Genomic DNA, 13,442 nt, shown 5'->3' on the forward strand with positions numbered 1-13,442 from the left:
GATTATTTTCTGTGTTTTTTTTATTTCTATGCCATCAGTATAAATTCTAACAATGTTCTAACAGATCGTATTAGACACAAGTTTTTGTCGTTTATTCGGAAGCGTAGCCTCGCAATTTTGAAGACTTCCCTTTTCTCAATTTAATTATATTCGAAAATGTCTTAATTTATATTTAGAAGTCGAGTTACATCATCAATTTTATATACGTTTTGTATATATTCGACCCACTTTTAGTCTGAATCCTGACCGCAGCGCTTCTAGTGAGCAAAAGTGGCTCTAGGCAGAACATTCCTGCTCCGTTCCCCAACCAGTTTATCTAATAACACCATGATTTTATCCACTCTGCCATTAGTAGGCAAATTCTTGAGAAGTATGAGACCAAATCGAATAACGTAACATGCTATTCGATATCTTTTATGTAATATTTTCTCATAAGATACACAATGTGTATCCTATTAGAACATTAGGCATGAGTCATCTACGAAATTCTTTGTACCGAATACCATTGTTTAGCTTGGTTATGCGTTCAGCAAACAATATTAATTTTTTTTTTAACCGATAAACTATTCATCCACAACTGTTATAAATAGTTATTTAATTGAAATTATTTATTGTGACATCGTCACAATGCAATTTTTAATCATATTTTTTTTTCCATTTAATTTAAAATATATTTGCTCCACCTCGAATTAGCATCTTGCTCCTGTATATCATACTTTCCCCGTTAGTAACAGAGTCGTGCCGGTTATCTAACATCTTTCAAGTGAAAATATTTGAATTAAAATAACGTGACTTCCGGTTCGCATCGGAAGTTCGTTTACAGTTAATCGGGAATTCTCATCCCTAATCTTTCCACGTCTGGTCTCAGCTTTCATCTATCTAACTCTGTTCTCGAGATTAAGGAAGGACAGACAGAAGGACGGACAACAGTGGAGAATTTATAGGTTATAATTTTTTCAAATTGCAGCCCAATAATGTTTATAAAACTCGGTTCACTGTATGATTTCCTCCATATCATTATGACTAGGAAGTAACCAACGTGTCTTAATTTTTTACTTTCTCAGCTATTATATATAAGAGGGAAAGTATGGCGATCGGTCAAAAATGAGCCAAGATTTTAGCATTTTTGTACTCAGAGTCGTGCATTTTGTCGATAAATGCAAAAAAGTTGGAGGTTATTTCTGCATATATTGATGTTAATGTGTGTCTGTGGAAGGGCACGATTTTTTTCACCCACTTTCAAGCTTAACTCCTGAATCTCTTGTCAAAAATTTCCGAAATTTTTCAGGGCAGTTTTTGTATTAGGAGAAAATGTTTCGGAGATTTTACTGTCTGAATTTTTACTTTCAGAACGCTTTTGAGCGATCTCATCAGATGAAGTTTATTTAAAGATTACTGATAGGAAGGAAAAAATTAACAGTTTATAAAATATTTATATATAAGAAAATTCCAGTTTCAAACATACTAAAACGGTATTTTTGTAACTATTTTTTGTATAGGTAAACATAAACATATACTAAAAATCCAGCGTTATTTGCACGATATGGGATATGAACTAACAAAACGAAATTTTTATCGATGTGATTAAGTTTCTAAAATAACTTATTAAAAATCCCTTATAATTAATCTAATTATAAAACAGAAAAGAATCTACAAGCTGCAATAGCAATGTCTGATTGATTTAACTCAACGGATTTAATTGGATTGATGGCAATGCAACATATGGGCGATCTGCAAGGAAGAGGTACCTCCCGGAAGTACTTTTATACAAAACTGGCCACTATTTAGGTGTTGGAACGTGTGAAGAAAACCCGAAAAACTCCGCGTGGCCAACCTGTTGTTCAGATGCAAAAAATATGCACAGATTTTAGCCACTTGGCCATTTTCAGGCCTTTTAAACTCAATGATAAATGACGGATTCCAACAAGGGTTTTCGGTACTTTAACAATCGAAACTTTTGTATGAAGAAGAGAGGAAAAAAATTACTTACTTTCTGGCTATAATTTCTCAGATTCAATCAGCAGTCTTAAGATCAGATTTTTTTATCTTCTCAATCAATTATAGATCGTGCCTTTCGGAAGACAACCAAAATGTAAACTATTCTTTGACGACCACTCTTCCCACAAATAATTCTTCTATATCCTCCAATCATTTTCCATAGCAAAGCCCAGAGATCCTCCCATGGTGACGTATGATCCATTTTTTTTTGTGCTGAGTGCAATAGCCGACTAATAGAAAAAATTCTAGACAAAGAACAGTAAATAAAAAATATCGTTAACATTTTACCAAGTCAACATATGGCTTTGATAAAATTATCGAATTGTAAATTTCATTTCATATGATAAATAACTTTAAAATTCTCCTAAAGAATGTCACTTTCATATTTTTTCCCTTTCAGGATCCTGGAGCAAAACTAAACTTCAGTATTACACAAGAGAAAACAAAAACATATTACTATAGTTTCACTTTCGTAATGGGTTAAAGAATTTGGGCAAATGATACCATAGTGGAGATATCTATATAAATAAAAATGTAAATGTTCGTTTATTCAAAATCTTAAATCTCCGAAAGTTCTTCACCGATTGCTTTGAAATTTTGAAACAACGTTGCATTCGAATACGCGCGTTTTTATATTGTATAGATGTCGAGATTCTTCCTTCCCGCATGGAAGAGGGACAAAATTAAGGCTTACTGTGAAGAACTGGGCTTCTATTATACTATTTTAGATGCAGTTTTTGGCGTTTTTGATTGCGTTTTAATAGGATTCGACAAAAGAATGTACACTAAGAAGGGGTTTTTCGAAATTCCCCCCGCGGGGAGTGTTATACATTTATAATAGATACATTTTGAGCCACAGAAACGCGTGGCCGGGTACAGGTAGTTATAAATAAAAGTAAGAAGTTACAAAAATATACAGTAATACCTCAGTTTTCGTCGATAATCCGTCCGAAAACAATCGGCGAAATCAGAAACCGACGAAAACCGAGGCAATTATTTCCATATAAATCAATGTAAATCCAATTAATTCGTTCTAGACACTCCTAAAACATATCAAACACATTTGATAGAGAATGAATATATTGTTTAATACTAAAAACAATAAGAAATTAATATAAAAGACTAATGTAAAGAATAAATGAACATTTAATACGGCATTTGAAGGGCTGCTGGTTCTGGAAACTTTCTTTGGTCCCATGATGGAACTAAAAGGAAAAGAAAGCAATGGAATTGTTTGGCTAGACGCGCGGGGTTAATGTCTTGTCCTATAGTAGCTAGTTGGGTATGAGCTTCTAGGCTATATCGCCCAGTGGTAAAGTGTGACGTAATTGTCAAGTAATAGTAGTTGTATGCGTTTCTGATGGACGTTACACAGGGAATAATGCCTTCCGGAAGGTCTTTTAAGGGTAACTGGCTCCTATTCAGGCGTTACAGACATGGAGAAAACCCGGTAAACTCCAGGTGGCCAGCCCGTCCTGGCGAGGCTCGAAACCACGACCGAACTCCCAGTGTTCAAGGAATGGAACCGCTTGACCACGCGGGGTAATGCTCACACGATGAGAAACACCGCCACACTAAGCAGAAAATCGCGTGGGTCGCTCTTTATTTTCGCAAAATTAGCAGCGAGGTCACGGGGCACCCCGAAGAAATCCGATGCAACCGACGAAAACAGACAAATTTTTTTCGAGAAAATCCACGAAAACCGAAACCGACAATAACAGAAGTAAACGAAAACCAAGGTATTACTGTACGTAGTTGCTTAAATAGTGAGTATCTTAATACGAAACAAATAGTAATCATTAGCCTTCTAAAAGTGTTAATGATCAGCCAGCCATTCCGATACTTAACATATTTCTAAATTAACTAATCTAATTTCTTACCAAATATAAGCTTCAATATCTGTAAAGTATACAGAAAATTTACAAAATCAGAAGCCTATATCTTTGATGGATAAGTGTGCATTGTAAAAGCATTGTTTCCAGCGTGTTACAAAAGACTGCTCGCTTCTAAAACTTAAAAATGTAACATTTTGGAGGCAAAGATCTGGGTCTAGAAACTCGAGGTCACCAGAGCGCTGAGGCCTCTAGAAACAGTGTTTCTAGAATAATTCCGTTAAGCAAACCACTATATTCCTCTTAGGATCAGTGTCAAAAATTCGGGTTATATTACTAGAAATACTGTTTGAATTATAAACCTATAATACCATGTTGATATCAGGATGGCCGAGACGATAAAGATATCATCCTGACCATTCTGGAAAATCCTCAGCAATTGTTCGTGGCCGGTCTATTTAGATATTAGCTTTCCTTTATCCTATCATTCTGCTTCTATTGTGGGCGTAACCGAACCTAAGATTGGCATGGAAAAAAGCCTCTAAGTGTCAAAATGTCTAATGAAAATATACGGCCTATATGCAGAAGGCTAGTTGAAACAGCAAAAATATGCTGTTTCACAGAAAAATTTAATTTAATTGCTAACAAACATCATATTTTCGTAACAAATTCCAAATAGTAATATTTCAATAGTAAATTTTATTCTTTATTTTATAGAGATAAAATACCGGGTGATCTTAATTTAACTACCCCTATGCGATGCTGTCTTTAGAAATATTTATAAGTTGTCATAGAAGATAATGCAATTAAATCTGGAATGACGAAATTTAAGAGCACGCGGAAGAGATTTCCTAAAAAGAAAAAATAGTACCGAAAATTTACCAGTGTGGCACATTCGGGGCTACAAGCAATGGGGAAATAGTTTCCTTTTCATAAACATTTGTTACAACCAAGTTCTGGGTATAAAAGTGATCACAGGGAAAGTCCTTTCTGAAGAACATTCTATGGGAAGCTTGGCACTGCAATTTAATTATTTCGCCAAAATAATTATAGCAGTAACTGGGCTTTAACTTGCCACTTAAAAATTCTTTTTAACACTGCATAGTGTTATCGAGGAGAGGCACCGACGGAGGGAGGGGTTACCTCGAGAAAATTTTGAAACATCTGAGCTGAATTTGGAGCGATTTCTTGGCTGGAAATAAAGTAAACTTTTCGTTATTTAAAAAATAAAAGTAATCTAGCCTGTTTGAGGCAATATTAATTTAGCCTCGCTGTAGACTAAAAAAACTTATATAATAGCCGCTCTGCACATGCCATGATGATATGCACAGGAGCGGCACGTTTTGATTGAAAAATTATATCTAATAATGCCATTATCATCAAGTAATTAGGTTGCCGATCTTAATTGCTTTGCACTATTTGAACTAATTAGAAAGACGACGTAAATAAATATGATGCAATTGTCTTTCCTTATTTTTAGTTTTTTAATGGAAAGGCGGAAAAATTTAAATTTACTAAAATTTAGTTCAGGTGCATTCTGACCGACAGCGCATAGGGATTTTTCTCAAACTCTTGAAAATGGCCATTACGTTATGGTTATAACTTATAGGACATGTTTATTTCATGATTTCCATTCCGATCTTGTTTGTCAGCTCCTCGCTAGATTCCATGAATTTGACAGTCCTGGATTGTAGTAGTCGCTATATGCCACAATTTTATCAACAAAAGCAGAGTAATTGTACAAGGCCTAACTTTTCGGCAATTACCAGTGATTTAATGAAAAATATGATCGAAGAAAATATGTTGCGAAATTTAGTATTTGTAAAAAATCCAGCCGCGAGTTACTTAACTTTCCCGGCAAAATTTAAAAGTGCGTGTGTGGCATCATCTGTTAAGATCTTTTAAGGAAAAAACTATTATAAAATGGCAAAAAGCTTCATTTTGAGGGTAGGGGTGTGTATTATAAAAAAAATCGTAAATACTGTACTAATAACGGGATAGAAGTCTCGCCCTGTAAGAGTCAGGGTCAAAATCTGTATAATAAAATCTTAGCTTATAAAGTCTAGAAAATCATTTATATAATTTCAAGCGAATAAAGAGTAAGCTTAATAAATCAACGGCGTCATGTCAAAAGAGAAATTTCGCAAATTCGTATATAAAATGGCAGAATAATCCGAAGGAGGACATACTACTTTCGGCGTTGTACGAAAAATATAGTTCGTCCTGTCCTTGCTTGATTTTCGTAAAAACAAATGAGAACATTGGTGATTTATAAGTTTCCAAAACTGCTTAGTGATAGTAACTGACAAAAACCATTTCCATAACTTAAAGTATCCGGGAAATAGTAGATGATTTCGGTCGTCACAGTTATCTTACAGAGCCATGCGGAAATGTGATTTATGAATATGTAGGGTATCCCAGAAATGTCTCGTGCAAGGCTTGTATATTTAGCTTTAATTGAAATAAAAATATAAAACTTTCGGTATAATTAATATATTATGTGTGGTTTTAATACTTCAATGATCAAAATGTTGTAACTAAAATTTCAAATAGCAGTCCGTAACTTACTCTATTGGTTACTTATTTTTCATTTCCAAATTTCATTCATTTAATTCTGTAAATCCGTTCATTCTCTAATTTCAAATTAAAAGAGATTCGCTGCAGATTTTACCTTTGCAATCAATTCAAATCTGCAATCCTTCAATTTTTCTTTTTAGGAAACAGATACAACACAGAATCCTGTGTACTTCTCCTTAAAAGAGAAAAGTACATATGGTTTGTGTGTTGTATAATAACGAGAGCAAAAGTGGAAACTAAGGAGATTGGGATGTACTGTTATACCCCTCTTACATATTCGTTAAATAGGAACGACTAATGAAAAATGATATTAATTAATTTAATATGTATAAAGATAAGTGAAATCACGAGTTGTTTATGGAATTACACATAATAAATAAAACTATTTTAATACAAAATATTTACGAACCGGGTGGTCCAGGGAGTTAAGGACTTAGCGTGTCGCTCTTCTGCACTTTTACATCAGACTACGAAGCTTTCATTGATGGATCCGAATATGTCACGATTCGTTCATCATCATCCAGCCACTTCAATTATGAACATTAAAAACGGCCTTATTAGCTCCTGAAAGATGGAAAAAATTATTCAAAATGTTTACGTTGAATTTTTCTCTCTTCTTCCACCCTGAAGACACTAAGATCTTTTTAATCCCTCCGAAAAATTTCGGAAGTTTTCAACTCACCTAAATTCCATAATACAGTATCAAATAAAATATACTACGGCTTTTAATTATTGCGATTACAAACAGTCTTTTTACGCTTATTAGCCAATTAAATTTAATTAAGAATACCCAGTTTAATACTGGTTCAATTTGAAATCATGTTGTAAATAATTTAATCTCGTAAAACCGTTTTATACACAGTTACACACGCCTCCAAAACCTAAGGATAAACACAATTACTAGCGGTGACAGCTATAAAAAGCCTGCCACGACGTTGTGAATGTTGAATGGCAGTCAGAGATGGACATATCCAGGCAGAGAGACTTGTCAGTATGGAATATTGGTAAGCACTTCCCATCCATTTTCCATCTATGTCTAACTGCTGTACGTGTCTCTCACCAGAGATTTGTTTTTATTGCTTTGATTTGTAAAATCCTACAACTTGTGTATTACCCCGTGTTAGACATCGAGTAATACAGTTCTTGCCATATTTGCCTACAGTTCTCTTCAGGTACAAATTTCAGTCCTTAAAGTTTGATACGTGTGCACGATTAAATATTTTTCATAATATAATTAAGTCATTGATACAAAATGCGAGCAAAAATGTTTTTAAACAAAAAAAATATATATATATACACATCTATTATAAGATGTCATGATACCTTGCTGAGAGATCCGAAATCGAATCTGCGCGAGGAACCTACAAGAATTTTTCATGGATGGGTTCAAGTCTTAAATATGTTGGGGCTCGTCCTTCACCACCCGACTGCCTGGACTTGTAGGCCCGGCCGAACTCATGATGGATTTGTTTAAAAGACACACTTAGTGTCCGCATGGCGGAAAGGTAAAAATGAAAAATACACATATTGTTAATAATAAATTATAAGATTTGAACCTAGATTCTCTATAGCTGTATTGTTATACCCAGTATCTTTAGGGATTTTTCCCCAGGTCCGGACCAGAAATAGGGACATTGTAGGTGAGGTAGCATTGTGGTAAAAATTGATAGATACAAGCGTTAAGTAGGTAGTAGTTACTTTGGAAAATAAGTGAATAATTCTAATTAAACCAATTTTAATGAAGTGTCAAATATTGAATTTTATTTGTTGGATCAATCTTATTTGTTTGACTTGCATATTTTAACTAAGTTTTTGTTGGAAAACCCTGCTGTCCTGTTCTTGGGTCCGACCACTCGTGTCTCCGTTGTGGTCCATGTTGGGTATGATTAAAGAAATCGAAATGAAATTAAAGCAGAATAATGATAGTCATGTATACTACCAATAACCAAAAATATTTTTTTTAAATCCAATTAGTCCCACTCAAAATATTTAAAATCAAAGATTTTTGGTGTTTTTTAATAGGGTCCAAAATTTGCACATATGCAATTAAGGTTCAAACGAATCTCTGCAAAGTTTTGTTGAATTTTGAGATGACACGTGAATATATAGTTTATTTGATAGATCTCCTTGCAAATTAACAAACTACGATTAAAATCCTTTACAGAGTTGTCTAGATTAAACAGCGAAACAGAAGTTTTATCATCATTTTATAAACATTACTTTATTTTTCATAATTTTTCAAAAATAGATTTTGAGTTAATACTTTTTGGTAAAAATTTACTTAGATAGTCCCTATGGCGGCACTTCCGGTCGCCATCGCAGCTATTAAATACACCGGCATTTAAAGAAAAGAAAAAAACTTTCACTCACCGTTGACATATTGATAATTCCTTTCCTCCGATTTATTTGGTAAAAGACATGGTTCGGATGATTCTTTCGTAACTTCAGCCTATTCCATTCTAGAAACTTTTTCAGCATTCTTAACACAAGTCTACATTCATTCCTCTTACGATTTTCGGATTTATTGGTACTTACTTTCAAAATTTATTTGAAAGTAATTTATCTGGCACTTTCCAAACTAAAACACGTCCCTCTCTTGGATAAAACTTACTCGTACGCTTAACAAACAGGTCGAGCTGTTCTCTTAGATTTTACCTTTTGCTCACAACAATCTCGTCGATTTCGATAACCTTTCCAGGTCCATCCAATTTTCATTCTGGTAAATTTAGGCTAAGAAACAATCACACTGTGTCGCATGAAATTCGTCCTGTCAACAGCTGTTCGACTACTCACGCCCACAGCCAAACAGGTGTCATTCTATGCAAATTAGATGCCAAATAAAGGAAAAATTAGTTCTTCAAGAATCTTTCCCAAATTTAAGTTTAAAAATTACTTCAAATGACGAAGTGTTGTATTTTTGACAACTAAAATAAAGAGAATCACGATCCTTTCGATAATTTAACTTACAACGACCATCACATTTCGAACAATCTGCATCTGCAGGTTGCATACCAAACTTTATGGCAAACATACCAATTGATGAAATTCTCTTGTCAAAATTAAATTCAGGATATTCCGATACTAAAAAATGAAAAAAGAATCCCTTTATGTACACTTTTTCCAGGAAAATTGTCGATGTTTTCCAAATTCCGTCATTCCAACGATAAACGACAAAACATTTTGAATCCGAATAATTAAATTACTCTTAAAAATATATTAAGACGTTAGGAAATTAATCTAGACATTAAATGATGTTAGAAAACTTGTAAACTTTTTCCTTTTCAAATGTCTAAAAAGTCCGTTAATTAATTAGTACCTCGTTATAAAAATAGCAGTTTAGTGTTGTATGGATATTATACGATGGGCCTATTTAATTACTTGTATGATTTAATTTAAATTTTCTAAAATACATAGTAATAATTATTAATTCTTTCGTGAATTGTTGTTTTATTTTGTGTGCTAGTATGCAATAATTTCGGGAAATTTTGTGCATGTTCTGGGGAAATTCTGGGTCCTGAAAATNGCAAATAAATAAATAATAATAATTTAATTAATATAAATGAGATGTTTTTGAAAAATAATTGATTAGTGAATATTTCGTATGATAATACGAAGTATTATGTGGTTCCTCTGATAAATAGTTTAAACATTGCTTTTTCAGATTTAAATGTCCTAAAAACATTTGTTTAAAAAAGCTTTTTAAATGTAAGCAGATCATGTTTTTTTCTTAATGTACATTAAGAAAGTTGAGTACATTATCAAACTATAAATTGTCACCTTGGGACAAAAAATATTTAAAGCAGCATTTCTTCAATTATTTACGATGAAAATTTATTATTATTCAATTCTAATAAATCTGATTCCTCTGTTTATAATCATTAATAAACCATTACTTCTAATAACTCTTAAATCATCATTCTCCTGGAATTGTCAGTGGGAAAACGGAACAACCTTATACCTTTGGCTGACGGATTTTTACAATTCGGTGCTGAATACCAAACCATTTTAAAAAATAGATAACAAGAAATTCGACTAATCGAGATCGAAAAAAAAATCAATAACTAAATTCGCTCTAGAAAACACTGTACACAGAATCTCAAAGGACCCAATATGGCGACTGCCAAGATGCATTACGGTATCGTGTCAGACCTTGTGTTTATAGCACGTGAGTACTTTTTTAAATGACTTTTTGTATCGTATTTATTCATTTCAGTTTTATTTTTCGAGTTTTTTTGTAATACGCGATTGCCGATTCAGTTTCAGATCGTCGGTTTTTACGAAGAGGCACGTGAATTTAGAATCGGTGGATTTCTAGCAAGTGGGGTGTGAAAATGTCAGGCACAGAGTTGCTATAACAGCAAAAGTTATACACTTTTACATCACTTGCAGACTGCAAGTGGTGTAAAAATTTAAAATGTACAACAGAGAAACGAGATATTTGGCAAGAAAGTTGTTCCGCTTCAATTAAACTCGTAACAATAATAAAATTTCGAATCATTTTATGTAAATCTTGCTAATAAACTGGATATTGAAGTACAGGTAACCCCCGTATAACACGGTAGTTACGTTCCAAAAAATTGCCGTGTTATGCGAATCCGTGTTATACGAAACAAAGAACTAATACGAAAAGGAGGGTTAGGTTCCAAAAATTAAAAAACATGCTAGTATATTTTCATAATTANGAATATTGGTAAGCACTTCCCATCCATTTTCCATCTATGTCTAACTGCTGTACGTGTCTCTCACCAGAGATTTGTTTTTATTGCTTTGATTTGTAAAATCCTACAACTTGTGTATTACCCCGTGTTAGACATCGAGTAATACAGTTCTTGCCATATTTGCCTACAGTTCTCTTCAGGTACAAATTTCAGTCCTTAAAGTTTGATACGTGTGCACGATTAAATATTTTTCATAATATAATTAAGTCATTGATACAAAATGCGAGCAAAAATGTTTTTAAACAAAAAAAATATATATATATACACATCTATTATAAGATGTCATGATACCTTGCTGAGAGATCCGAAATCGAATCTGCGCGAGGAACCTACAAGAATTTTTCATGGATGGGTTCAAGTCTTAAATATGTTGGGGCTCGTCCTTCACCACCCGACTGCCTGGACTTGTAGGCCCGGCCGAACTCATGATGGATTTGTTTAAAAGACACACTTAGTGTCCGCATGGCGGAAAGGTAAAAATGAAAAATACACATATTGTTAATAATAAATTATAAGATTTGAACCTAGATTCTCTATAGCTGTATTGTTATACCCAGTATCTTTAGGGATTTTTCCCCAGGTCCGGACCAGAAATAGGGACATTGTAGGTGAGGTAGCATTGTGGTAAAAATTGATAGATACAAGCGTTAAGTAGGTAGTAGTTACTTTGGAAAATAAGTGAATAATTCTAATTAAACCAATTTTAATGAAGTGTCAAATATTGAATTTTATTTGTTGGATCAATCTTATTTGTTTGACTTGCATATTTTAACTAAGTTTTTGTTGGAAAACCCTGCTGTCCTGTTCTTGGGTCCGACCACTCGTGTCTCCGTTGTGGTCCATGTTGGGTATGATTAAAGAAATCGAAATGAAATTAAAGCAGAATAATGATAGTCATGTATACTACCAATAACCAAAAATATTTTTTTTAAATCCAATTAGTCCCACTCAAAATATTTAAAATCAAAGATTTTTGGTGTTTTTTAATAGGGTCCAAAATTTGCACATATGCAATTAAGGTTCAAACGAATCTCTGCAAAGTTTTGTTGAATTTTGAGATGACACGTGAATATATAGTTTATTTGATAGATCTCCTTGCAAATTAACAAACTACGATTAAAATCCTTTACAGAGTTGTCTAGATTAAACAGCGAAACAGAAGTTTTATCATCATTTTATAAACATTACTTTATTTTTCATAATTTTTCAAAAATAGATTTTGAGTTAATACTTTTTGGTAAAAATTTACTTAGATAGTCCCTATGGCGGCACTTCCGGTCGCCATCGCAGCTATTAAATACACCGGCATTTAAAGAAAAGAAAAAAACTTTCACTCACCGTTGACATATTGATAATTCCTTTCCTCCGATTTATTTGGTAAAAGACATGGTTCGGATGATTCTTTCGTAACTTCAGCCTATTCCATTCTAGAAACTTTTTCAGCATTCTTAACACAAGTCTACATTCATTCCTCTTACGATTTTCGGATTTATTGGTACTTACTTTCAAAATTTATTTGAAAGTAATTTATCTGGCACTTTCCAAACTAAAACACGTCCCTCTCTTGGATAAAACTTACTCGTACGCTTAACAAACAGGTCGAGCTGTTCTCTTAGATTTTACCTTTTGCTCACAACAATCTCGTCGATTTCGATAACCTTTCCAGGTCCATCCAATTTTCACTCTGGTAAATTTAGGCTAAGAAACAATCACACTGTGTCGCATGAAATTCGTCCTGTCAACAGCTGTTCGACTACTCACGCCCACAGCCAAACAGGTGTCATTCTATGCAAATTAGATGCCAAATAAAGGAAAAATTAGTTCTTCAAGAATCTTTCCCAAATTTAAGTTTAAAAATTACTTCAAATGACGAAGTGTTGTATTTTTGACAACTAAAATAAAGAGAATCACGATCCTTTCGATAATTTAACTTACAACGACCATCACATTTCGAACAATCTGCATCTGCAGGTTGCATACCAAACTTTATGGCAAACATACCAATTGATGAAATTCTCTTGTCAAAATTAAATTCAGGATATTCCGATACTAAAAAATGAAAAAAGAATCCCTTTATGTACACTTTTTCCAGGAAAATTGTCGATGTTTTCCAAATTCCGTCATTCCAACGATAAACGACAAAACATTTTGAATCCGAATAATTAAATTACTCTTAAAAATATATTAAGACGTTAGGAAATTAATCTAGACATTAAATGATGTTAGAAAACTTGTAAACTTTTTCCTTTTCGAATGTCTAAAAAGTCCGTTAATTAATTAGCACCTCGTTATAAAAATAGCAGTTTAGTGTTGTATG

At 33.3% G+C, this 13,442-nt stretch overlaps 1 protein-coding gene across 3 annotated transcripts in view; it reads right to left on the bottom strand.

Annotated features, from left to right (window-relative positions):
• The window catches only part of LOC111620157 (sialin-like), a 59,456-nt gene that overhangs the window by 29,923 nt on the left and 16,091 nt on the right, over positions 1–13,442 (bottom strand). The window contains exons 1-4 of one of the 3 annotated variants that reach the window (XM_023362055.1): positions 8,943–9,162; positions 8,778–8,873; positions 6,817–6,971; positions 1,991–2,243 (exon numbers count right to left, since the gene is read on the bottom strand). The gene's annotated coding sequence lies outside the window, so the exon portion shown is untranslated. Of the gene's footprint in view, positions 1–1,990; positions 2,244–6,816; positions 6,972–8,777; positions 8,874–8,942; positions 9,163–12,463; positions 12,480–13,442 lie in introns of those variants that run through there. The other 2 variants (XM_023362069.1, XM_023362040.1) reach the window with 2 other exon arrangements.

The sequence above is a fragment of the Centruroides sculpturatus genome, unplaced genomic scaffold (assembly GCF_000671375.1).
Source record: "Centruroides sculpturatus isolate CEXI.00-Female unplaced genomic scaffold, Cexi_2.0 scaffold117, whole genome shotgun sequence".
In the NCBI taxonomy this organism is placed as follows: domain Eukaryota; kingdom Metazoa; phylum Arthropoda; class Arachnida; order Scorpiones; family Buthidae; genus Centruroides; species Centruroides sculpturatus.